Genomic DNA, 27645 nt, shown 5'->3' with positions numbered 1-27645 from the left:
ATAAATGGTAGTTACTTTATTTCTACCGTAAATAATCACAGATAAGTAAAGAAATGTCTAGATTCTTATCGCACAAATCTCATCGTGATGTATGCTGATAAAAATTCAACATCGATACACGAAACTTATTACGTTCCAAATTTCTTGTAAATTGTATTAAATATCTTTGAAGTAAATTTATATAAAATACTTTATTATACTAATGCTAAGTAAGTTGATAGTAGATAGTAAATATCTTTTCTGAAGAATATCTAAAGTTTACTAAATAATTACTTACGTTAATTTTTCCCGTGTAGTTGCCTCTACACTATGACGATAAACTAATTAATCGTTTTTTTTTATTTTCAATTGTAAATTATGCTCCTACGATTTGGTCAGAAAAGTAAGAAACATCCACTTACTGCTTCCAAACGTCTTACAACTCTCACCATTCGTGAGAGTCTTTTCCTTTCTAAAAAAAAAAAAGAAAAAAGAAAGAAGAAACAGAAAGACGGTTGGCGTAAACACGAGAAACATCGAACGGCCTTCCAGGGTGTGTAGGCGTTACGGATAACGTTTAAAGGGATGAAGGCGACGTTGAGACGCCAAGCTATATGCCTATATAACTACCCTCTTCACTGTTCTATCCCGGGTGCTGTCTCGCTTATTTTTATTTTCTACTGACCTGTATTCCCGCGGAAATCCACACACTTTTCATACCTGCCGTCAAGCGTTCCAATTTACGATGTTTCAAGCTGTATTTCCTCCTCTCTCTCTTTTTTTTACCAGTACAGCTTTCCTTCTTCTTGTTTTTATTCTGTCTTTTGTTTTCTATCTTTTCTTGGAGAGACATATTGTATGAAAGCATTCATTTTTTAATTTTTCACTCTTGGTCACTTTAGTATTCCTTTTTATGACTTCAAAATAGGTGGGGAAAAAGGATAAAAGATAGAAAAGGGGGAAGAGGAATTCTGTCTGATATTGCCCGAGTGCAACTCTTTCGTTTTTCTTTCTTTTTCTTCTTCTTCTAACTGGGATATTGGATATTGGGATGCTAGGACAAAGGAAGTGTGTAAAATGTTATTCGCTTTTCAATTTTTTATTCGTGGCAATTACAGTATTCTTTTTTTGTTTTTAAAGTAGGTGAGAAAAGTGGAGTAAGAGAGAGACAAGAAGAAAGAGAAATTTTGTATAATATTGCAAAAAGGCTAGATTCCGTGGTCAAAGTAAGAAAGTAATTTTTTAACAAATTTTCTGTCACTATATCTGTCAAATATATTTAAAGAAGAATATCGCCAAATATTTAACTGATAGCGTACGTCTCGTTTTTGCCATTCTTCCCATTTTCCTATTTCTAGTGTGTACAACTCTTTTGGAAGCTTTTCCGTATGCCTCGTCACGTATGATATTCCTCTATTTTTGATCGGCCGGTCTGAGTAATATTAGCAACGGTGCATATGAAGTCGTAAATAAAGGAAACGCTTGTCTATGTCTGAACTTTTAAGACACGTCCTCTTCGTTGCGAGAATAGAAAACTGTTTTCTATGCCATATTAAAAAGCCGTCCACTTTTATAACGTTCGTATTATCAACTTGTAATATATTTCAATAAATATACCTACTATACACATGTTTATAATTTATATAATATGATGAAAATATATTGTTAATTAAAAATAGTGAATCAGTTTCTCATTCTCTCACATATTAAATCTTCCACTAATTCTACCAATCATTCAAGATTAATTCCAGAGATATCAGCAATAGCATTATTTGTTTCAACTAATTTTTCACGAAACTGTATTTCGAGATGAATGAATTCTAAGCTGACATCTTCTTAATTTCTATGTAACATACAGTGATTCCAGATATTTTATGCTTTCATGTTAATACAAATAAATATTAATTTCATCAAAAATACCAGCATGTTTTTTATAATTGCAAAACAAAAATAATGTGAACCTTTGATGATTTCGGATATATTAAATGCGAAAAATGATGTACTAAATTGCAAATTTTATATAAAAGAATTTCAATTTAGACTACTCTTACCCAAGCAATAATTCTATCATAAACTAAATAATCTCTAGGAAACTGACCTGGAACGATCAAAACCCACATTCATAGTAATACAGTGATTTTTAAAAAACATTATATACCGAATGAAATATTTATGATTGGAAAAAAGAGACGTTTTTACGTACCTCTTTATGCGACACTCTTTTACCCCAAAAACGAGCGGAATACGAAAAATTCTGCTAGCCATTTTCAAAGTGGTATACAGGGAAGCGAGTACGCCGCATGAGAGAGCACGAAAGTAACAGAGAGAGAGAGAGAGAGAGAGAGAGAGAGAGAGAGAGAGAGAGAGAGAGAGAGAGAGAGAAAATATGGCCGGTACCACGCATTGTAGCTTGTATTTAATACGACCGAAACGTCCCTTAGAGACGCCGCTTTATACATACCTAACTACCCTTCTCTGTAACCTGTCTCCCACGCTGGTTATCTTTATCTGTCCTCTGCCGCTCTTTGTTATCCTTCACAGTACCACCACGTCAACATCGATTCGATTCTGCTAGACACCAGTCTCAAATGTAAAATAAGCTTATCCTCTCGTAAAATATCCATCGTTAGACCACCGTTTTTTCCATTTTCTCTTCGTTGTACTAGCAACGTTACTTTCAACCACGAAATTCTTTCGCTTGAACGCTGTCCACCCTCTGTAAGTCTGAATTCTTTTGATCCAACCATTCAGTAACACGGTTGTACTGTTATTTGTTTCACACATTCTCTCTCTCTCTCTCTCTCTCTCTTAATGTATGTGCGCGTTCGTGTACATTTGACCTGAACATTGTCGTATCCATTCTCAATTACGTTTTTCTTTCTCTTCTTTTAATTACACAGCTTTCTCCAACCGAAGACTGATATTCCTCCACGCTCCTGTTACTTTTTTCCTACTTGTCCAACCCCCCACCATACCACCTTCTTTCCTGATTAACTCCGGTGTATCCAGCGGTTTTATGCGACGAACGCTTCCAAGTTTACTCGGACACTTTCCTTTTTACTTCCGTTCTTTCTGTCGCCGGATTATTGTCCGTTGTTCCCCCTTTTTATCATCCTTTCCGACGCTGACAGTTTACGCTCGGCCTCGTCGTAACTCCCCCTCTCTTTGTTCTTATATCATGTCCTTTCCTCCTTTCTTTTTTCATCTGGTTGACTTCCAGAGTTTCTTTTAGGTACCGTGAAGCGTGCATCATCATCGAACGAGTTGCGTCACCGTATCGCCAACCAATGTCTCTATTGGGAACGTTCCTTTCGCTCGAACGCCACACGTAAAATCGTAGACGTCTTTTTTGTCTGTTCATGTTCTGCATCTTGCTTTCTTGCTCGATCGTTCTTTGATACGTTCACTCTTACGGTCGAATAAATTCTTCCAACGGGGGTGAATGACGTTTTCGGTGCGAGGGTGCCTCGAGTTGCAGCGAAATGTCTGGAAGAAACGTTGCAGGAGGAGGTACTTTCGGCGTGTTTTTGAATGAAGGATGGAAAGGCTGGGTATATATATCCTTCTTTGTAAGTATTAGGACATCTGCTGGTCTTGTACAGAACGCGATACTTGACCTGGATCATCAGACAAACGATAAATCGATCAAGATTTTGTGCCTGTATAAAAATTCGGCGTTTAAAACAAGCGAGGAAGAAATTTGAGGAATGTATTTTTTAAGAGTTGATGAATGATGGCGAATTAATAATTAAGTGTTGATGAAAAATTTTCTGATTTAAATGTCATTAGAAAGATTTAGGATAAGTTAAATAGCGGAATAGGAAAAATTTGTTCCTTTGTGAGAGTAATTTTTTTCATCATTGCGGAATGAATAACGTTTGAAGAGGAAATAAAAACGGGAAGTATACCTACGCTGTTTAGGGTTGGACTAAGATCTAAAAATGAATTTCTTAAAGAAGAAAGAAGTTTTTAAAATATAAAATATATTCACAAAATATAACATTTAAGGTAGAGATATAGAAAATTAGAAATTAATATAAAAGGGATAGTTTCATATAGCTAAAATAATTACGATTCTTAAGAAAAATGCAATTAAACTGCTGAATATTATTTTTGGATAACATTTTACACAACTAATTTAGTAAAATTTCAAAAAATTCACACAATGATAATTCTTGAAGGAAGTATGATTGAACTGTTGTATTGCATTATCGAATGGTATTCAAATAACGATATCGTAAGTAAGTTACGAATAATAAAACTGATAACAGAATATCTTTCATCTTAATAGAATTCATTTGCAGTACGGTATAACAATGATGGTTTATATAGTAAACAGAATTGATAACGCGCCCGAAGGGGTATAGGATAGTTGAAGCAAAGGTCGTTAAAGTGGGCTGCTGATGCATTCATCCCCTAGAGCTATTCCCTTTCCGTTGATTATTCATTATGCATCCATCTTCTTCATCGTTGCACACATTTTTCCGTTACTCTACTTTAATGTTTCCTGCCTCCTTTTTGCCCGCGTTGCATTTAATTTCCTCGCAAATTGGTTTTCACCGTTTCAACCCCTCGTTCTTCATTCGATACTTGCCCTTTCCTCGCGATTTCCTTCCCAGCTGATCCTTTTTTGTGTGTTTCCTTCTCTTCCGTGTTTATTCACACTAATTAAAGGGTACACGCTTCATTTTCTTACACTTTAGAAACTTTCTTTATTTTACGAAGAGCTTCGGAATGATTTTCTTGAACGTTATTTTCTTGCGATTTGTTTCTAAAACTCAATTCTCAAAACACAAATGACACATTTCTATAAGTTCATTTATGCAAAAAAAAAAAATAACACGAACAATGCAAATCTTAGAAAAAATTGAAAGAAGAAATAACGTTTTTATTGTCACATTCCTCTACTCTTCTGTGTTTAGATATCTCGTATTTTAATATTGCTTCAATTCATCTACGTTTCTTATCTTTGTTTTTTATTTTCAAAACTATAAATCGTTCTGTCCTATTATATCTACCTTCCTTTCCCCTTTCTTCCTATTTTCTCCTATTTGCATTCATCACAACCTTCGCTATTTCTTCCCTTTCTTCACTGCCTAATTCTCATTTTCTGCCCCTTCTTTACATTAAACCTTCCTTCCCCCCTTCCATTTCCTTCCATTTCCTTTATCACTCCCTTCTCTTCTACATCTTTACTTTTTACTCATCTCTATTTTTTATATTATTTTTTATAGTTTCGTACGTGTTTTCTCTCTCTCTCTCTCTCTCTCTCTCTCTCTCTTCATTTTCCATCCGATGGCCATAGCTCTCGAAGACACGCACAGAGAGACGAAGAGAGCGGGGAATATTATTCAAAGTAAGATTTACATTTTTACGACGCCACCATTTTCCACCGAAGCCACCGACGAGAATAGGAATTAGATTCATTTACATATATACGCGAGAGCACGGTACCTTCTCACGTAAAGGAGATTAATGCCTTGATTAGTTCGTTTTCCGCGACTTATCGCTCGCTGAGGCCCCCGTGCGCGTTTCCAACCTCCATTTCACGTTTCTCCTCTTCATTATACCGCCAGAGATTCGCCGCCTCTCTGACGCTATTCCGGCTTACTTTTTCACTTGCCTACAGTTCGATCCACTCGCGGCAATTCGCTAAGCCGTGATCTATTAGGCCTGCAATCCGCTTCCATCCGTTGACCTTGCGTCTCCATTCCCTTCATCCTTGTCTACTCCTTTTATGCTTTCGCGAGTATAATCGAAGATAATTGATGATGTTTAAGAGAAAACAGCTAGAGTTATACTTTTCTGTTTCTTCCTTATTCTTTCTTTTTACTCTCTTCATTTTTATTTTACTTTCTTCTCCGCCTACTTTGCTCAAATCTGTTGAGTGTAAGTGGATACGTCGGTGTATTGGGTAAATGTATTGATCCCATTAGTAATGCAGCTTTTTCTGGGAATTAAGTTGAAAACGATGGAAGTTATTATTGTCGGCTTTCTATAAAATTAGAATAGAGAATCTTATAGGAAAAGGTAGGAAAGATAGGAAGGACAATTGTTAACATGTAATTCTTCTCTTTCATGTTTTTTATTTGTTTGTTGCATTAATTGCATAGATCATTTTTTCTCAATAAATATTTCTGCCACTGTGAAATTGTTATTTATAGAGTTTCCGTGTATATTGTATTTTATGTGTATATCATTTCTGAGAATTTTTGAGAATTTTTTCTCTTCCACCCATAATCTTAATTCTTTAACATCTACACGTGTAAATGCATTCTTTTCTTCAAGAGTCAGTGATATACGGTGTACTTTGTTTTACTTGTTTATTTTGAAAGTGGTGTAAATCCATTGCCTATAATCTGTAGCCTGTTCAAACATCCGAGGCACCAATAATAAAAAACAGATGATAGCGAATATAATTCTATTCTTTGTCTCACATAAAATTTCACGTGCGGATGTAAACAAGTTATTTAAATGCGATTCAGTAATATGATCGCAAATTATTATCTCATTCAACGCATTATTAAATTATCATTGCCTTACGTTTATATCGGGTTGTTTTTGAACTGTAAACCTAAAATTGAAGAAAGTATAGGGATTTTCATGTTTATTTCAATTAACAGAATAACATCTCCAATAGAATAAACGCTTTATCTTATGTTGAAAAACTTAACTTATTTATTTAATATTTTAATGCGAATTTAAACTTTCCAATAAATTTCGACGAAATCCCCCTATACGCACGATGCGTCTGGTTACTTTGAATTCTTGACTAAACTGATCATTTATGAAGAGAATTATGTTGACAACAAATTACAATAATTGAAGTATATATATGCAATGTGATAAAATATAAGGATATGACGCAGTTATTGCCTCACATAGTTCCAGTGTATCACGAGTACTTCAAAACAGTTGCACATAATGATCCGAAATGAAAAATATGTAGAATCTAGCTAATATTAATCTTACAAGCCAACTGTTATTATAAATAAGTAAATTGCATTGAAATGGAGTAACAGTATTTTGTTTTTCCTGTCCTTATTTATAAACAAAAGTGGATAGGATATAAATTCTAAACAATTTAACAAAATTTAACATTAATTTAATTTAAATTTTAAATAATAAGAATTTAATATTAATTTAATGTAAATCATAAATAATTAAAATTTAATGAACCGTACAATTCACTAATTTTGACTTATTGGGCGTAAAAGTGGTGTCTGTCTATTCATGATTCAGAAGAAAGATATTGTTCTAGTTACTTCTCAAAAAAAAAAATATTTCGATACATCGAAACAAAGGAAGAGAAGTTGCGCCACTTTCGAAATAAACGGTTTATATATAGATCGTACAATCATACCTTATCTAATAAAATGAATCAGAATAATAAAAGCACGATTATTTAGTCTAATTTTTAAAGAGGTTGCGTTTCACAAAAGGTGTTGATGACAAATGAGACGAAAAGGCAGCTTAATTCAGATTGGTTTATTCGAGCAGAGTTCGTGCAGCTTAGCCAGCCGTGAAAACAGAACAGTCCGTCTTTTGTGCCAAGCGTTTGATTGATTTACCCGAAGCTTTCCGTATCGTATCAAAGATTTCCGATAACTGGCACGCCTTTAAACCTCCGCGTCTACCACTTCTTGCATTGGTTTCTGATCCGGTTACAAAATACGTTCTCCGCTAAACCCCGACTAATCTTGTTTGAAATAAACCCCCTCGTTGTCAACTATTATTTGTTCCAGCTTCTGTCTAGCAAAGTCTTTTTATCTTATATTATGTGTTTTCTGTCACGTATAAAATTCACGAAGATGAAGGCTTTACGAAAAGATGAAAGAAGATTGGGAATAAAATTTACTATATTATAATATATATATATAATATATTATAATATTCTATATTAGTATAAATATAGTATAATTTTATAGTATAAATTAGTAGTATAAATATTAAAACAATAGAAAATTTATTAGTATAGTCTTTAATAGATTAGTCCTGGCTTTTTTTGCAAAATTTTAAAACAAATGTTTAGTCTAAACGGATATTTTCATATTTCATAATATTTCGTTAGTTTATTCAATAGTATTTTGTAATATCATTTTTATTTATGACTTAATAATACAAAAATGAGGATATAAATTTGTTTTAAGATTTTAAAAGAGTATAAAAATAAAAAACTGAAACTAAACTAAAATACTGTAGTAAAAATTTTATATAAATATTTGTTTATTCGAAAATTCCACTGCGTCGTATTATTATACTTGAAATACAACTTAAATTATTTTATATTAAAATAAAAAGCCCCTTTTGAAAGTTGAAGGTACCAATATTTTTCAGATAAAAATATGAGCCCATCACAGCATGATAGCTATTTGAAATGAAATTGAATTATTTTATATCGGAATAAAATGTCTCCCCTTGAAAATCATAAATAAACAGTTGTTTAGTAAAAAAAGAAAGGAACATTAGTTTCCCAAGTAGACGTTCTACAATTTCTAAAACTTCCTTCTGTATAATGCGATTACGCGACTATACAGCCAGTTAAAATAAATTTCTATTAAAGTTTCTATTTTTAAAAGAAAAAATGAAAAAATGAAAGTTGAGAAATGTAAGTTCGATTGCGAAAGAAGGTGCTAGTCATAAAATCAAGTATTTTATTGTAGTTTCCTGCTTCCGGCAATAGTTTCTTAAATATTGAAAAAAAGAATCGTTGCAAAAGTTCGATCGCTGGTGCGCAATATGAACTTTGCAGGAGAAAAGTTCCTTTTTCACCCCCAAAGGGAAGATAGTTGCATTATTTATGGCAGGCTGGAACCGGAAACTGGGTCAAGATAATTACGTCCTTGGACAATTTTCTTTTTAGAGCTCTTAATTACTTTCTTCCTGGCGATCTTGCATAATTTATGCAGACGTGCTCGGCGAATGTTTCTTTCACCGCTCTTGATTAAGACCTCTCCCGGATCTCTTCTTTACGTGTTTTACCTTTGCCTCCATTCCTGACTAACCTTTGACTAACATTAAGTATTTTTATAATTTTATATACTTATAATTTTGTATCTCCTTTCTTACTTTACGACAATCTTGTTCCTTGAATTTCTCGTTGTTTGATTATTCACAAACTTAATATTTTTCGCAAAGCCTCGGAAATTATTCGTTTTACAGACAAATAGCTGGATAATCCGCGACTATTATTAATATTCTTTATAATAACAGACTTCTCCTATTTTTCTCGTTCTTCGAATTTATTTTCTATTACTGAACGATCTCGTTTATCTTCTTTAAAGCATTGAATACATTTGTTTCATAAATAATCAGCTGATCAACCATCGTCTATTATAATTATCGCAAATGTGTATCGTTTTAAAATTCCTATTATATTTACAAATCCTATTATAATTATCTTTTTACAATATTTTTTCAAATAAATGTTTTTACGATAATCTTGTTCTTAGAATTTCTCTTCAATGTGCCATAATATTCACAGATTTGATATATTTTACAAAGCATTAGATGTCCCATCTACTCCCCAAGTATAAATCGAGTTTACAGTTAATTTAAAAGTTATTTGCTTTCGAAAATTAACAGCTGACTAAGTTAAAGTTTCTGCTCGAAAACGAGCAATAATTGTAACTTTGAACCGGGAAGTATTATTTGGAAAAATGACCACGTCCCATGAGAGTACCTATATGACTTGTCTAGTGGATAACAATTTATTTTCAGAATTTTATTGTTTATTAGTATGCGTTGTGTGCTACTACCGCGAACAGAAATCCTTACAAATTCGCATTCATTAAAATTACATTAAATCAACGATTCACGCGGTTGCAGGATTACACCGTTACTAAACGCACGAAAGCCCTGCTAAGCTTGCAACCCCGTTTCTATACGGGCTTTCGGTTGTATTACCTATGTAAAATAGTTCTACTATTCATTTTTCGTTTTGCTTCGATTCGATCGTACTTGGAAATTTCTAAAAGCATTGCAAAGGCCTATTTATATTTATCAAAAGAGATTTTTCATTTTGATAAAAAATAATGTTCAAGTTCTATTCTATATTTAGTAACGTGATGTTTTTGACCGATGTTTTTCAAATAGACACATTCCTGTACAATCTTCAAAAGAGACTTCTTTATTTTATTATTTTTTTTAATTATTCAGAATTATGAACGTGGGTTGTATCTCTATGAATATGTATCGCACGCACACTGTGTTAACTTTTATATGCATAACTTTTTTTATAATTACGTGTTTCAGCATACATAAGTTACAACATTTGAGAAAGAAAAAATGTAAAACTACATCGATATATTTAACTTCATGATTCTTTTTTATGTTCAGTTGTACGTATGTAAACTACATTTAGCTAAACTAATAGATTTTATACTAACAAGTTGTAATTATAAATTATAATTCGTCAGTTTCTCGATATTATTAGTTAGCAAATTGTGCAAAACGAATTCAGGCGATAATTAAAACCACAATTCCAGGATCTTATTCCTCTAGATTATTTTGCATTCGGAGTATCTCGTAGTATTTCCAAGATATGTTTCGTTTTAATTATACTTCGCTACATCTACTCTTCTATGCGAAACAGGTGTGTCTACGTCGATTAGACCGGGTCCCAATGCAAAAGTCACCTGCAATTTCCCACCAAGTTTTCTCAGGCTCATTAGCCTCTTTCATTAGCTAATCTCCCTCTCGAAGTCGGCAATAAAATTCTAGTCTCGTATCGAACATGTTTTAATGTTTCGGCTCAAGTTTCTCTCGATACTCGACTGACTTCGCGTCACCTGCGTTTTCGAACGAGATTTTTATATCTCTTCGAATTATCGAGATTGAAAGTTAAAGAAACGATAGTATTCTTTGCGAACATTATACAAAATATGTTATATATATAACATATATATTTTGTTGAGTGTTTGGTAGCAAGATCATTAGTTTGGTTGAGTAAAGAATGTTTAGTTTAAAACGACAAAGGATATTTGTGATAAAAGGTGTTTAGTTTAAAGAGTTATACATATTTAATATTTGATAGGTGTAGGGTATTTGAATTTATTATTTAAAAGCGTCACATGAACGAAAAGTACAGTGCCATTCGAAACTTCACCTGTAAACCTGTTTATATGTCTTTTGGAAATAGTTACATCGAATGGAAGACATAGAAATAGGAATACAGGAAAAGAGAACCGATTTGTCTAGGAATAAATTATCAAGAAAAATGCGACAGTTAATCAACCAATCGAAGATTAGTCGAGAATTAGGAACAACGAATTCAAACTAGATATATGAATGAATCGCGACTAATCGAATTTTATCTAGTAGAAAGTCATGGAACGCGATGGTAACTTCTATTACTTATGTTACACCGAGATTCAGTGATTTTCAAAGTATGTTCAAAGTTTTGAATGTTTCAAAGTTCCTCAAAATTACGAGAGTTCAGATAGTTGAGAGCTGAAATGAATTTTAGGAAAGATGGGATTTTAGGTGCTTCAGAATTCTGAGGGTTTCGTGGCTTTCTAAGTGCTCTAACATAACTCCTCAGGAATGTTCAAAATTGAGATTTGCGTTCATTGGATTATTTAAAATCTTAGATTTATCGGACGTAATGGAATCGTTGGAATGTTTGGAATCCGTGAAATTATTCAAATTCCGAGTTACATTTGGGATCCTTGAAATCTCTGGAACCTCTGGACTTCTGGACCCTTCAGAATCTCTAGAATTTACGGAAGCTCTGAAATTCTTGGTGCCCTGGAACATTTGGCGCCCTGTGTAGAACCTGTGGGACCACCGGAGACCCCTGAACTTATGTTGTAATGTCTAGTTTAGTATGATCTACTCGCACATTGTAGATTCTAGAAGTTTTACTAAAATCTCTAGAATCTGTCGCTTTCTACATTGCTTTTATAATTCCTGCTTATAGTATATGTATGATCTAATTAAATTTCATTGTATTATGTTGTATAATCTATTCGTTCCTTGTAATCCACATAGAATCTTATCAAGTTAAACTCGTTTGTATTCAATTCACGATTTTACGACGGTTCTTCCGGATTGCAGAAATGTAAGAAACAATTTTTATCGGCGAATAACTCAAGAAGTTTCGAGTATTTACTCTTATATGTTAAGTAGAATTGGTTTGTAAAGAGGAAGAAACACATTGCATACATTTTGAAAGTTTCATAAAAATTTGGATTCTTCTGTGGCGGTACACGACAACAAATACCGCCATTCGACACTAACACCGGACAACGGTAACGCAGTGGTTAGCACCTCAGGTTACGAGCGTTCGGGACCCGGGTTCAAATTTTGACGCCCGTAGTCCGATTTTTCTTCCGTGCATCTAAAACTGAGAAGAAAATACACCAGTACCCAAGCAGCGACATCTACAGCCAACAGCTACAATTATCCCGGACAACCTCTTACACCTCACTTCTATGTCATAAACATATAAGGCAGATAACTAAATAGGTCTGACTATGATTGATGAATCTGAGGTGGTAGGACGTGTGTAGGGTGCCAAAGAAGTACTCGGCGTTTTGTTTAATAGTGCGATTATTAACTCGCTTAACGGCTTCGTTGCAAGTATCGACTCGCGACTTGCACGGACGACAATTTATTATCGACTCTTCACGTACGACTGTCGCTTACAACTCTCGATTCCGACTGCTCAATCACGACTCTCGATCAAGACTGATCTCTTAATCCCTTTCTTTCGTTTTTGTCACCTCTTGATATCCACTACGCACGCGTTCGTTAGACGTCCGCGATTGTAACGTCAATTCACATCAGAGACCAGGCCACACACCGCGGGCTGGATGGCGCCCAGATGTCTGCACATGCTTGGCGCGTACCCTCAATAGTCCTAAGTACCCACCGGGGGTCTTGGAATTTTCATAATTAAGGTCCTTCAGACCAAGCAAGTATCTCTTGTTTTAGGTTTCCTTTTACGTTTATTCTTTACTACCGGTTAACACGGGAAGTTAGTTTTCCTCACGTTTAGTATCTTCCGTTAGCAACTTTCTCTCGAGAACGGCTAAAACCCTTCCTGGTCCACCAACCTTCTTATTATCTAACCGGAAGTGGTGTCTAATGCCCTCACTTACCTAACCAAAATTGTCATCAACAAATCCGATGGTCCCGTGTCCTTAGACACACCCACCCCTAGCTTTCCTCAGACACAGTATCGTCAGTAAAACTTCACTTATTCTGTATTCTTAGAATAGTCAACATATCTTTACCGGTTTCTACCCTCAGACCAGTCGCGTACTTGATCAGTGTATACTCAATTGTGAATATTAAGTGAAAAATAAAGTTTAAGAAAAAAACAAAAGTTAATAGTTGTGTTACGACTCAGCTATCTTGTTTTCATCATATAACCTTCAAGTTTACGTGACACGATCGTGGTCACGTACGCTTTCTTCCGAGTATTTGGCAGAAAGGATATCGGTGGCTCATTAAGCCTATCGGCACTTACGCTTCATCGCGGCCTTGCTTACGTTTTATCGGTCTCTCGTAATCAGTCTGTCAACGGTGGTATACAATATGTACCGACGAAACCGTTGGAAAGGGAGTTATTCTTTGCTGTCAAGTGCCGCTACAACTCCACCGGCAAACCCCTGACAAAACACATTTCCTAACTTTCTTTCCTCTTCTTCTGTCTTTTTCTTTTCATCTTCTTCTTAGCATTTGATCTTCTTAATTTTGGAATATGTCCAATGCGTGTGACATCTGAAGTTCTTTACAAACCCTATGACATTTCTAATAAATTTCTGATATACACATCTATACTCAAACAACATGGCAACTTGGATATTCCTAAATCTACCTATTCACAAATCGATTGAATTATATATTTCGTACTATTTTAAAATCATCTTTACAAGCCAGTTTCTACTTCACAGAATTTCATTAAATTCTATAGAATTACATACCATATGCAGCAAATTTAACGTAAACATATTCATACTTAAGAACATAGAAACCCAGATATTCCATCGTCTACACATGTGCGAGATTCGTTAAATTAATTGCTACTATTCGAAGATGATTTTCGAGTAACATAAAGAAATTCTGCACGTATGATCATATCAGTCACGCTTGTTAATGCCATTACCAGTATATCTCTGTAAACAAGTGCCAGTTGCAAATCCTCTCTCATCGTTCCAACATGTAATCCATGCTATCCTAGGAAATTAATCGTGACGACAAATTTCACATTACCGCTTCAGGGATGAAGCTGGAATCACCTTGACGTCCCGTTGAGAATTTACCTCAGAATCGATCGAATCGCCCGCAGCCGTTTTCACTAGGCATCAATCCAGTTGGAAATTAGTCCACAGCTTGTAACTAATATCTGACCGTGGTTCGTTCCATAACAGCGAACGGGCAACATTATTTATGGGCTCCTTGGCTAGTCGACGCTCGTTAGAAACGTAATATCGGGAAACTCGCGTGTCGTGGAAATTGCACGCGTCCTCACCTGTACCACGCGGATACTATTCGTCGAAATTTAACGTCGTTAATTTAGCGTCATGGCAGCAATCTTCTACCACAACACTTGACCAACTTTTATTCATTTTGATAGGTACGGTGATTCGAAAATTTTGAAAAGAAGATTTTTGGTTTGGGAAATACAGACTTTTGTTCGTTTTGAGAATTAGTGCACAGATTGGAAAATTTGGAAAAATTGATCTTTTATTTGGCAAAGAAGATGTTTGGTTTGGAAAAAAAGACTTTAGTTCATTTTGGAAACGATTACAGTGGTTTGAAAATTTGTCAGAAATTGATACTGTATTCGGAGAGAAAATAGATTATTAAATTTATATTAATAAGAATTTCATTTTCTATTATAGTTATTATAATCTGCGTGTATCGTGGAATATAAATTGGTGTTTAAGCGCTGATATAGATCTATGAGTTTCGAATCTTTCATGGTAACAGTTTAACTATTTCAAAACTTCTCTATCCCGGGCTTATTTAATTTCCGAGTTCTAATAAAAATAAAAAAGAGAGAGAACTTTCCTCTAAGCCGATAGAAAGACTACAAGCGAATTAATTCAAGCAGTGTTGCTACAGTATTAACTTTCGCACACCGTTCCACGCGAACAGTTCATTTCCATATTCTCCGCATTCTCGGTCACGTGATTGCCAGCAGGAGCCGCAAAATATCCCAGAGCAACGAAATTACATCAAACAGCGACCGTCTCTGACTGTAGTCAAGAGAATCTACATATATTTCTTTGCAAAGGGTGTCCCAGTAATCGCGGAATAATTGACAAAGAAACGTCTCTATCTAAAAAAACAGACAAGTCGGAAATGTAGCGTGGAATTTTTTCATAGCTTTGTTTCCGTGAAAATGAATTAAATTAATTAACTCTGCATTCGCATATTGCTTCGTTTTCTATCAGTAATTTTATGTCATTTCTCATTTTTTCCACACTTTCGTTTCAATTTTACTTTCCTTGAACAAATTTAGGTTACACTTAGCGGCAAAAGTTATTGGATGATATTCTAAAAACTTGGAAGTGTATTCAAGAATTTTTGTGTTAGAGTTTTGAAAATACAAAAACCTGAAAAGAACGGCATGGACTTAAACGACCATAGTATACAGGCGATGTCAGCAACAGTAAGGGAGGGTTAAATTTATCATGCACGCGTACATTTACCCGCCATATATTACTCGGACACTTATACGTTAGAATTGTTGAAAAAAATCTAACAAATTTTACTTTATATTACATTACAAGACATATATGATACGAACGGCGGATTAACAGGTTTATAATAAAATAATTGGAAAATAAATGTAACTAATGTAAATAATGTAAATAAATAAATGTAAATAATTGTCAGTGTCAGTGTAAGTATATTAAGTTAATTCTTAATTAAATACATTCAAGCTCTATCTTCTCAAAAACTGCTGATTATTTACTCGTATCCAGTCGGTAATTAGTCACATTCACACATACCAAAAGTACTTATCATAAACGAAATGCCATATGGAAAAATGTGAATTTATATTTTCTATTCATTTACTCATCTAGAATCTGGTATCACCCTATTGTACCATGATTACTAGGACAACCTGTATAACGTATAACACACATTGAAGAAGCACGATTCCGCCCCAATTCTTGCTTTTTTTTCCTCTCGCTCCGAAGTTAATTGCGCTCTTTCAGTTGGAGCTGACGTCGATTGAAATTTAGTGCGAATTCACACCGGTCAGAAGAGACCGACAATCCGGTCCGACCGGTCGTTTACATACATTATGAGCTTTTTCACGCGTTTCTGACACGATTTTCATCGGGCACAAAGCCACCTCTCGCCAGCGTTGATAAAAGAAGCGCTGCTTCACTCACTCTCTTTCACTCTCTCTCTCTCTCGTTTACTCTTTTCCTCGTTTTTTACCTTCGCACGAGCAGCTCTCCAAGTCGAGTGTCGAGTCGAGTGAGCGAACGAACGAGAGAGAGAGAGAGAGAGAGAGAGAGATAAGGGGTAAACGTTTTCGGAATCTTGCAGCCCTTGTTCGCCAAGGTGCAAAGTCCCTCTTCTCTACGTGGCTTCTTCAGAAAGACCGAGCACTGCCTGTCGGAAACATAAATTTCAGATACACCTCTTTTCTCTTCTTCTTTAGTCTTTTATCATTTTTTATTTTTATACGTCTTTCTTTTTTCACTTTTTGAAGATGAAACTCTTTCCCAGCTAGCCGGTCAAATTTTTCGTCACGATGTATCGTGCGACATTGCAACTCTGGAGTCGAGGCTTGATTTACGGCATGTTCGTGACGATCCGCTTATCGATTGGGAAGAAGCTGGTTTTATGAGGGATTGTTGGAGATTTTCAGTACAAGTTTGTTGCAGATATCGCGTAGAACTGGAAAGATAATTACATAATTAGAAGACACACTAGAACATAGAACTTTGTCGCAAGTTCCATTCTACGCCATGATTTATCAGACAAACAAAAAAAAAAAAAACAGAAAACAAAGGAGGAGACCAAAATCAAAATTCATGAACCGAGTCTTAGTTTCGATCGAACTTGTACCTCCCCGCTAAAAAACAGTTCAAACATTTACACAAACATACTTCTAGTATAGAAATTCTACTGTAAAATCATATCTCATGACAAAATAAACAAACGAGGATTGACGAAGGAAACCAAAATCAAAATCCACTTTTTTTTAGCATATACTTTCTATATGCTCTGTCCACCATCCCAGTTTTTGTAGCATTCCCCTATATTGCTCCTCTAAGAATATAACTCAAACATCGACAGAAACATACTTCTAGCATTTATTTTATTGTACACCAAGGCTAAAAAGGAGAAGAAAGAAGCAAAGAAGAAAATCAAGGTCATGAACCCAGTAAACTTTCTTACACGTTGTATCCTCCTTTCAAGAAACAATTCGAACATTTACAAAAGCATAGCTTTAGTAGGTACATAAATTCTATTCTACATCATGGCTCGTCACAAAATAGAAAGAAGAGGTTAGCGAAGAGAACTAAATTTAAAATCCACTTTTTTCGGCAAACACTTTTCCACACTCTCTGTCCATCATCCAAATCTTCTTTTCATTCCCTGTATTGCTCCTCCAAGAAATAACTCAAACATTTACAAAAACATACTTTTATTACATAAATTCTATTCTACGTCGGGGCTCATCACAAAATAGAAAAAAAGAGAGTTGGCGAAGGAAACCAAAATCGAAATTCACTTTTCGACAAACACTTTCCAGAATCTCTATTCATCATCCAAATCTTCTTTTCATCCCCTATACTTGTTCCACGAAAAAACAACTCATACATCCACATAAACATATTGTTAGCATGCTATTGTATAGGATGGCCGGAAGAGAAAAAAAGAGAAGAAGCAAAGAAGAAAATCCTCCGACCCGTTTCCGCTTTAGTTACGTTATCATAAGCATCATTTCGTAAGGCGAGTTGCTCGAGAGATCTCAGGCTGAAGGATTTGCCTCTTGTTCCGCTCGCTACTCCGTTCGCTTCTCTTCGCTCGAAACGCGCGCCACCGTGATATAAAGCAGGGCTGTTCATAATCCGGCTGAAAGCTGTGGCGTGACAAAATGGCCGGCGAACTCGAATGAAACAGGTGGCCGGCCGTTATCGTTCTCTCTCTGTGTATTATTATGCATTACGAGAGAGAGTGGCGGGTCCGCCCGATGTGCTTCCGTTTTCTTCCCTCAACGATGACGTTAAGATAATGCCGCTCCCTGTTTAGATGTTATCGTGTATATTCTTCTTAAAATCTTGTGCATTCGATTCACTTGAAAGCTTCCGAATGGAATACTGGGATTGTAGAAGTTTGGTGGTCGTTTAAGTGAATAATACATAACATAGTCCAGCTGAAATCAATTTATATTGTTTTTATCGTTAATTTTATTGTTATTATTGCATAAACACAATCTCTATTAATTTATTATTATATTATATAATATTTATTCTTATTATATACATATAACGAGTAGTTGATTTCTAATTTTTTTCAAAGTTCCAATTACCTAGTTACGTATGTTTTCTTTTCTCTTGAAGATCGCATGGAGCGGGATATCAAGTTATAAATTTTGTAATTTATCCTTTTCTAATTCCACGTAGTAAGTGTAAGTAATGTATCTTCCAGAGACATTTATGTTATATCTTTTCATCTTACAATGAGAAAGAGAGAGGTATAAATACATAGCTTAGAACAATTGTTTTATACTTATATTAAAACGAGACTTCATGATTAATTAGATCGAATATTGAAACATTACTAATCTTGAAAAGCTCTTTACTACTCTTTATATTCAATATCTATTCTAAATGATAAAAACTTTAGCTTATTTAATAATGCACGTCATTGATGCTTGACTAAATAAATATAATTATTATGAAAATAATTGAAAAACTACCTAATCTAGAAATTAATATATAAATTTATTATTTATATTATATTATTTATATATATGGTAATATAAATTTATTAATAATATTTATTAATATATAAAGTGCCTAACTTCGTCAACCATGATCTACTAGGTAAATCTAATTCACTTCTACTTTTACAAACAAAACGGTATCTTAATATCACTGATTTTTACATGTTCTCTCATCTTTCTATTCGCAGGTACGTATAGCAACAATTAATCACGAGCCAAAAAAGCCGCACGAAGCAAACGTTCGTGAGTATATTTTTCCACTTTGTAAGAGAATTCTTGCGCGCCATTACCGAAATCGTATAAAGCAACCTCGCTGAAATACGAGAATCTACCTTTTCCTGTATTTTCTTTTTTTCGCCTTTCCCCCGAAAGTTTCGGTGGTTCACCGTGAAGAGTTTGTTTGAATTTCGTGACAAGCTTCTGGTTAACCAAATATCAAAAAGAAAAGCAATCTGCTTTTTGCGCTGCTTTTTCTCGAATAAAGAAACAAAAAAAGAAAAAAAAGAGACAAATGAAACAAGAAACGGGAAAGATACATTAGAACAAGAATAACTTATTAACGAACTTTGCAAAACTTCATTGTTCCATCGGGCTTTTGTCGTTTTCTTTTTTCTTCATAGCTGTTGTTTTTCTACGCTGTGAATTCTAAAAGAGCGCGAATTTTCAAGTATTTATTTATCTTACTTTGCAATATTCTTATGAAAGTTTAGAAAGTTTTTTCTATGTATTATCCTATAAATATCTCTGTTTTTATTTATATTATCATTTTCGTTTATGATTCGTTTAGTACTTTTTAATTTTTTATTAGAACATCGCAAAAGTAATTACAGTAGGTAAACACAGTTTTAATTTAATAAAATTCATTGTAGAGTAATTTTATAAAATAGTTTCTCTCATTTCCGATCCTAATTTGATCTCTGATGTTACCTTTCTCGTTTGTTTTCATTCTCGTATTTCGTTCCTTGATATTTCATGAATCGTATTTCTTCCTTTTCTTCCTTCGAAACAAATCGCGCGAAATTACAATTAATTATCTTATTCAATCAATTCATCGATTCCACTGCGTCGAACATGCAAACAAGCGGTTTCGAGATGCAAGCGATGCCACGGAACATCTGCAACAAGTAAAGAAGCCGATTAACGAGCGTTTCACTTGGAAATTTCGAGCAACCACGTCACATTATTTCCACTTCTAATTTATTGCTTTGCCAAATCGCCATGTTCTTTCTCGTTTATCGTTTAACAAATTTCTTGAGACCGAAAGAAAGGAGCTTACAAAGTCTTTTTGACCCCTTTTCTTTGGATATTTTCTAGAGATTTACTATCTTACTAACGAGTACTTTATTTCAAATATTTTATATACATATTTCTTCATATTATACACACAAATCCTACGCATGTCTGCTCCTTTCAATATCTGATAAACGTACAAACGTTTGTAATCTGGAAATGACCAAAGGAAACGAAGAACCAGAATCATACATGGTAAGTCATGTAAATGGAACATTTCGATTACTACATAAGTAATGATTTTGACAGAAAATGTTTCAGATAAAAGTTGGATGATTTCAAAAGTGACATAATTTGACGTGATTAGTTTCTTTTTTTTGTAAAAGGATGCGTACAGAACATACAAAGATCCAATTAATTTTTTTAAATGGTATTACACATGTTTTTTTACCTATATCGATTCTTCGAAACATTCTACATCAAAAAGTATTAACATATGATATTACAAAAATTAAAAATTCCTGAGATATTTTAAGCGATACTTTAAGAGATACTTTGTGTAAAAATCTGAAATATCTCACGATTTATGTTGACATTGTACCCTAATGTATTATTATGCAGGGCGTCTCAAAGAGTTGATACAAAATACGAATATACCGTTTAAAGAATCGAAACCGCATTGTTTTTATACGAAAAGGAACAAACGTACATTCCTTTAGACGAAACCTTTGTTGTTTTCTTCAATGAATCATTTCTTCGGAACTTCTGTCTAACAAAGCATACAGGAGCAATGTCAGCAAAAAAGTCAATAACTTGTGAGTTATTTCAGATTTCTATATGAAATATCTCCACTTTTTAATCCAAAATATCTAACAAATTCTTGACTCTTTTAATATTATATCTTCATACATTCTGACGCAGAACGTTGTGAAAAATCGACATATGCAAGAAAAAAATATATGTTCCTATACCTCTTTCATATATCTTTCATACCTATTTCATATATCCTCTACGCATGCTCCTACAAAAAAAAAAAAAAAACTAATCACGTCGAATTATAACATCCCCTTCGAAACATCCAACTTTTACTTGAAACATTTTTCGTTAAAATGATCACTTACGCGATAATCGAAATGGTTGCAGTTACGTGTCCTAGACTGTTATACGCTATACGTACGAAGTGAGAAAAGTCTTCATATCTGGAAAGTCTAAAATTTCCTTCGTGTTTTTCGAATCGAGAACATTGCTCGTACGAGCATTTACACGATTGCAAACCGCTTTTCATTCCATCTTTCGTCACTTTCTTGCCGCGTATCATTCTCCATTGTTCCTTTTCTTATTCCTATCCGGAGTTGAACACGATGTCAACATAAATTTTAAATTTCCTCCACGGAACGATTTCGATTTCTCATTTTGTTAGTATGCGGACACCTTTTCTTTCGCCCTCGTAACTTTTCCATGCTGGCTTCTTGTTCTTTGTTGCACATCACTGCCTTTATCAAGAGTTCAATTTACGAATGCAACTCGATGAATATTAATTCAACCAGGACTGTGCGCTGGGAACGTGACAATACGACTCACGGATACTTCGTAATTCTTGTTACACAATGCTCCGTTCGGTGTTCCCTGTTTAGGTTAGGAAACTGGGTTTACGATGCTGTGGAAATATTTGATTGTGCTCTATACTGACCGACAATTACTCTATTTGTTTTTAATTATAATTATTATATATTATAATTATTATATATTATATTTATATTATATGTTATAATTATTATTTATAATTATAATTCTACGATAATGGTTTCATTTTGTTCCGACTTTCTATCGCATCGACACCTGGATCATTAACAACGATATCATCGACTCGTTGTCCTTTAGTTAGATTATGCGGTACAGTTGGTTTCTTCGAGACAATTTAGATAATTTAATGATGTGGTCCTTTGATATCAAGACAGTGACTTCAACTTGTACTTAAGTCCTTGGGTTTTATATTTTCGGTATTCATAAAGCAGAGTCAGATGGATATTATCTGGTTGCATAAGCTGCAGCTTGAAGGTTGTGTCTTTCTTAGGAGATATCGGTGAGTCTTATTTTGACTTTTGTCTAATTCGATTCTGAGTCTGGTCATAATCAAATTCTTTGGAAATATTTCCCTATAACGCAAAAGGCATTTCTATAAAAGTATCTCTATTATCAAATAATCGACGAACAAGAATACATTCCCATAGCTCAAAAGTATCCCTGTATCAAATAAATAAATAAGATTAATAATGATAATAATAATAATAATAATAATAATAATAATAATAATAATAAGATAATAATAATTAAATAAAAGAACTATAACAACGAGAATATTCGTGAAAGACTCTATCCAACGATTCAGAGAAGCTTCTATAGCTCCATCCCGTTGGCAAGAACTTTTTCGAAGAAAAATCAAGGGGGTGAAATGGACGCTAAATGTAACCCGGTTCCACGATTCGCCCGAAAAATATGACGCGAATCTTTCCGCCTTTAACTCACCCCGCCGCGCGTTTTATCTATGCCCTTCGGCTGTCCGTGGTCCCGCCTCGTCAGTATTCAACACAGAAGAAACATAAATTTCGAATTTTTTTATACGGCCGCCATCTCCCAGCGCAGTCCGTTTTCGGTCAGATTTTTCGCTCGATCTGGTCGCACACGACACATGGGTAAGGGAAGATCGGTGTCGCGACACGCTCGCGTTTTTTGCGTTCCGCTTGTCCTTGTCTGCGTTCTCGTTGCGCCCTGACAAAGATTAAATTACATTTCCGGGAAGAAAGCACAGGGGAAGATTCGCCTGTTGAAAGGGATTCGAATTTCGCTAAGGATTTTCCTTCGTTCAATAGCAGTCTTCGATTAAAGAAATGGACCACCGTAATTCATCGACTTTCGGGGTAATCATGGAGCCTGATTGTTGACATGGATTTACTTTTAGGGAGCTTTAGCGAGATTTTTGGAAGGTGTTTTATATTTAATTTTTAATAACGCGTGTCAATAATAATCTCTGTTAATGATAAATAATCTCTTAGGTAGGTTGGTTGCGATGAAATGAAGAATTATGAATGGACGATTTAAAAACGAATTATTTTTTTGTACAGATTCTGATATCATATCTGGTATCGTTATCTAACTAATGTTAGATATAAGGAATGCGTATTTTCCACATTATTTCGTAGGAAATAAATAATAATAATAATAATAATAATAATAGTAATTTGAAGATTTTGCTTCAGATTTTTTATGAATTATTTTTAACCTTTAATTTAACGAGGCTATAGAATTTTTTAGAAAGAACTTCAATAAGAATTCAGCAACAAGTTCCTACGAATTTTTTCCTTCAAGGAAGGTACATAACTTGTAATGCAATCAAGAGTTTCAAATTATTCCGTAAGAAATAAGTAATACAATTTTACTTAAGAAATTTTTAATGAAATTAAAACGTTGCATTAATTTCTTCAAGTAGATCAACTTCTCGTGAATACAGTTTTGTAAGGAAAATTCTTATATATATGTAGCGGCACTCAACAGCAAAGAACAACTCTCGTTCCAACGGTTTCGTTGGTACATAGTATATCACCGTTGACAGGCTATTTACGAGAGACCGACGAAACATAAGCAAGGCCGCGACGAAGCATAAGTGTCGACAGGTCTAATGAGCCATCGATATTCTTACGGTCCTTCCGCCAAATACTCGAAAGGAGGCGTACGTGATCACGGTCGCGGACGCCTAACGAACGCGTGCATAGTGGGGATATCGAGAGGTGACAAAAAGAAAAGAAAGGGAATTAAGAGATCAATCGTACTTTCAGATGTTCGCGGGGAGACGTGATCTGGAAGAAGCGCGCCAACGGGAGTCGTAAATTCCCGTTAAGATTTGACTAATTGACGCCACGAATCGTTCGATCCCTTATTTCTTGTGGGATAATAAGGGTGGTTGATTGAATATGATGCTGCTATTAACAGGTTATTATATATTTGAATGATCCAACAACTTCAATGTAATACAAGATTGCGTATGTGACGTGACAACTACGAACGAGTACGACATGAGACTCCTTTCGTATTGACGACGGAGATGATATATCTTCTGTCGATTGACAAAAGGAACAAACCATCTCATGTGATGTAACAGTGATCGTGAGTCGTGATTGAGCAATCGAAATCGAGAGTCGTAAGCGACAGTCATACGTGAAGAGTCGATAATAAATTGTCATCCGTACGAGTCGCGAGTCGAGATTTGTAACGAAGCCGTTAAGCGAGTTAATAAACGCACTAGTAAACAAAACGCTGAGTATTTCTTTGGCACCCTACACATCCTACTACCTACTGACTCCGACGTGATCTAAAACGAAAGAGATGAACGTGTTAGTGCCACATAAAGACATCGTTATCGTAACTCGCAAGTGTTGAAAATGACGAGTGCCAACAAGGAAGTGCGCGCAACGAATGCTGCGGACAAAGTGGAATCCGTGAACCAACTATTCAGTGCCCCGTAATTGTAGCCCTAAAGAATCGAGCTGTGGTTTATCACGTTCGAGGCAACGCGCATCATCAACGACAAGACAAAATTTCACACCACTGCCGCGAATCTTACCGAACAGTATACAGCTAGTCCGGGACATACTGTCTGACCCGCCGAAGATGTAGCAGTACGATCCCCTGAAGAAGGAGCTCATTAAGAGACTGGCTGCCTCGGACTCCACCAGAATGCGAAAGCTGCTAGAGAGCGAACACATGGGAGATATGACGCCATCTCAGTTCTACCGGGATCTAAAGAAATTCGTCATACCCTTTCGAGGAGCCGACTACCGGTTCATGTGCAGCGGGTCCTGGCCACCACGGAGGAGGCGAAAGCCGAAACTCTAACCCGGATGGCCGATCGGGTACACGAAATCCGCCCTGAGACGGGACGGATTGCCGCAGACAGCGCAGAAAGAGCGGCAGCGGGCTGCGAACGACAAAACCGCGTCTCGGACGCAATGGAAGACAGTCTAAACCAAATGCAAGCGCAAATTAACGCGCTGAGCCTGGACAATCGGCGCCGTCCACGTTCGCTCAAAATGCCGCAGATCGTGTTCCAGAGGAAGACAGCAGCAGTTCGGGCTATCCTACTACTGCAGAACTTCCGTAACCGCGCAAGAAAGTGTCGTGCCCCTTGCAATTGGAACCAGGGAAACGAAACCAGTCGTCTGTAAACGCGGCGTGCGACGACGGCTCCGAATCCCGCCGCATTTTCCATTATTAATCATAATTGACAAACAAGAATGTATTTATAATGAATGAGCGAGCTAATTTTCAAGTGATTAGATTGTGATGTACAAACGACTTTTACTAATTCACTATCGGCTTTTTAAAGGAATTGCTGTTTACATTCACATCAATTACTTACGGACCGGGGATAAGATCAAATAAAAGATAATTATCAAATCATAAGATCAAAATCGAACAATGATTATTTCGATTTTTGTCCACTACGCGTCGCACTGTGCGTCGATTCAACGAAGATTCTTGGAACGGGGATTACCCGTGTTCACCGCGTAACTCCTCGTAATAGTATTTCATCGTATGGTCGATAAAAAAATAAAAAAGGTAGTAAAAACGAAATTCGCCCGAGATATCGACGAAGTTTCGTTGCAAGATGATTTCGTGTCACGTCACGTGCATGAAGATTCCTGGCAATTCCATTCCCTCCTTTCGACGTGGCAACTTGTTCCAATGGAACTCGATTCTCGATACATCGCGTAACTTGTTCAGTTTATCGTCGCTCGTATATATATTCATTCGATGTTCCACGATTCTTTCTTCGAGCTCTGCATCGAGTTCAGCAGTTATATTTCACGGTTATGAGTGCGGTTGATTATTCCTTGTTATTAGTAGACAAGAGTTTATTACGCTGGCTGTAGAAAGTATTCGCATATTGATATATCGATTCATTTCATTCCATCGTATGATTTCGTTTTCGTGGTATCAAATTTTTCTAGGAAGCTACTTTGTATAACTTAGAAATCTTTATCTGATTTTGTAATATTAAAGATTAAAGATATTGTCACAATGATATAAGTTTTTATTTAGCAAAATATTTAAGTCTTGAACAGCTAACTCCCACATATGTAACCATTAAAAAGCTTAGTGTGACAACGAGTTAACGGTGTAGAATTACTGTTTAATTAAAGAACTTCTCTTATCTCCGTATTATATGCGTATATATAAAAAACACAACAGTTGTACAAATCCTACAAAAAATTCATTTAAAGAAAATTACACTTAAAATTACTATGTCCTCGGCTATCGCGATGGAGCAAAAGGGATATAATTGGAAAATATGAAAAACATCAGATGACACCGGAATTTTAACTATTCAAAGAAGTTACGATGAATCTGATGACAAAATTAGAACAATATTCTTTACTCTTTTATTAACATATAGAAAAAATTGAAAAAATCACCAGACTGGATCTCATTGAAATCAACGATACAGGTCTCACCGATACTGTTTTTACCGACAACTATTCATCAACTTCATCGACGACAACTTTAACTGATAATAGTTTCAGCTGACGACAGTATTAACCGATAGCAATAATGATCGAGATACATTGTATTCTCTACGTGGACAAAGCTAAAACCCACATTGATATAATATTCGAAACTAAACTCGTACTTTGCTCCAGCTTACTGTAACCAATTGGTTAAACTCTGTATCGAACATTATTATTGTCGATTAATACCGCCGTCGATTAAAGGTCGTTGAAGTTTGGTGTCGCTGGTTTGGATAGGATTCATCAGATTATTTCGATATCCGTTTTTTTAATAGCAATTGCGAAGGATTCTGTCAAATTCTAAACGTTTTGTAAAAACAGAATTCAAGAACAAAAGAAGAACAAAAAGTTGTAAAAATCCTAATACCAAAATTCGTGTTTACTATATTTGTCCTTTACAATAATGGCGTAGATTTCTATCGAACGCTGAACATCATGTAAAACTGCTTTCGAACTAGGTTCAAAGAAATTCAACAAAAAAATTCAACAATGTAAAGAATTCGAGAAGCTAAAGGATTCGAAGAACCAACGAAGGCCCTACCGATAAAATTTCCAAAATATTAGTTTCCTTCGACGAAAAAAAATCAAATTAACTTAAGATAATTCCAACAGCTATTCTCGGATGGCGATTATGAAGGTTCCTATCGAACTCGGCAAGCATCATGAAGAGACTGGTATCGCGGCGGTATTCGTGGAATCAAAGTCGGCAAACGAACAATATCGGCTGAATTCAATTTGCTAGCGAACGGCTGATAGTAGGTTTCGGGTACAGGTGGGTTAAGCGAGCGGTAGATTTTCACAATTTCCCGAAACTTTAGATTATGTAGACTGTAGACCATCGGATACAGGCTATCCCCGTAGGAGAGCGGAATCACGCGAAAGGGTAACTATGAAAATTCAAACTACGTCAGCGTAATAGACGACAGAGTTTGCCCCGGTGGA

At 35.3% G+C, this 27645-nt stretch overlaps 2 long non-coding RNA genes across 2 annotated transcripts in view; one reads left to right on the top strand and one right to left on the bottom strand.

Annotated features, from left to right (window-relative positions):
• Positions 1–27645, bottom strand: part of LOC138185910 (uncharacterized) — a 273083-nt gene that overhangs the window by 860 nt on the left and 244578 nt on the right. The window lies entirely within an intron of this gene.
• Positions 1–27645, top strand: part of LOC138185911 (uncharacterized) — a 354662-nt gene that overhangs the window by 272382 nt on the left and 54635 nt on the right. The window lies entirely within an intron of this gene.

Source organism: Bombus flavifrons, chromosome 13 (assembly GCF_040668555.2).
Source record: "Bombus flavifrons isolate JBK064 chromosome 13, iyBomFlav1_principal, whole genome shotgun sequence".
Taxonomy (NCBI): domain Eukaryota; kingdom Metazoa; phylum Arthropoda; class Insecta; order Hymenoptera; family Apidae; genus Bombus; species Bombus flavifrons.
Note: the sequence above shows the minus strand (reverse complement) of the source record. Positions and strands in the feature narration are given on the sequence as shown.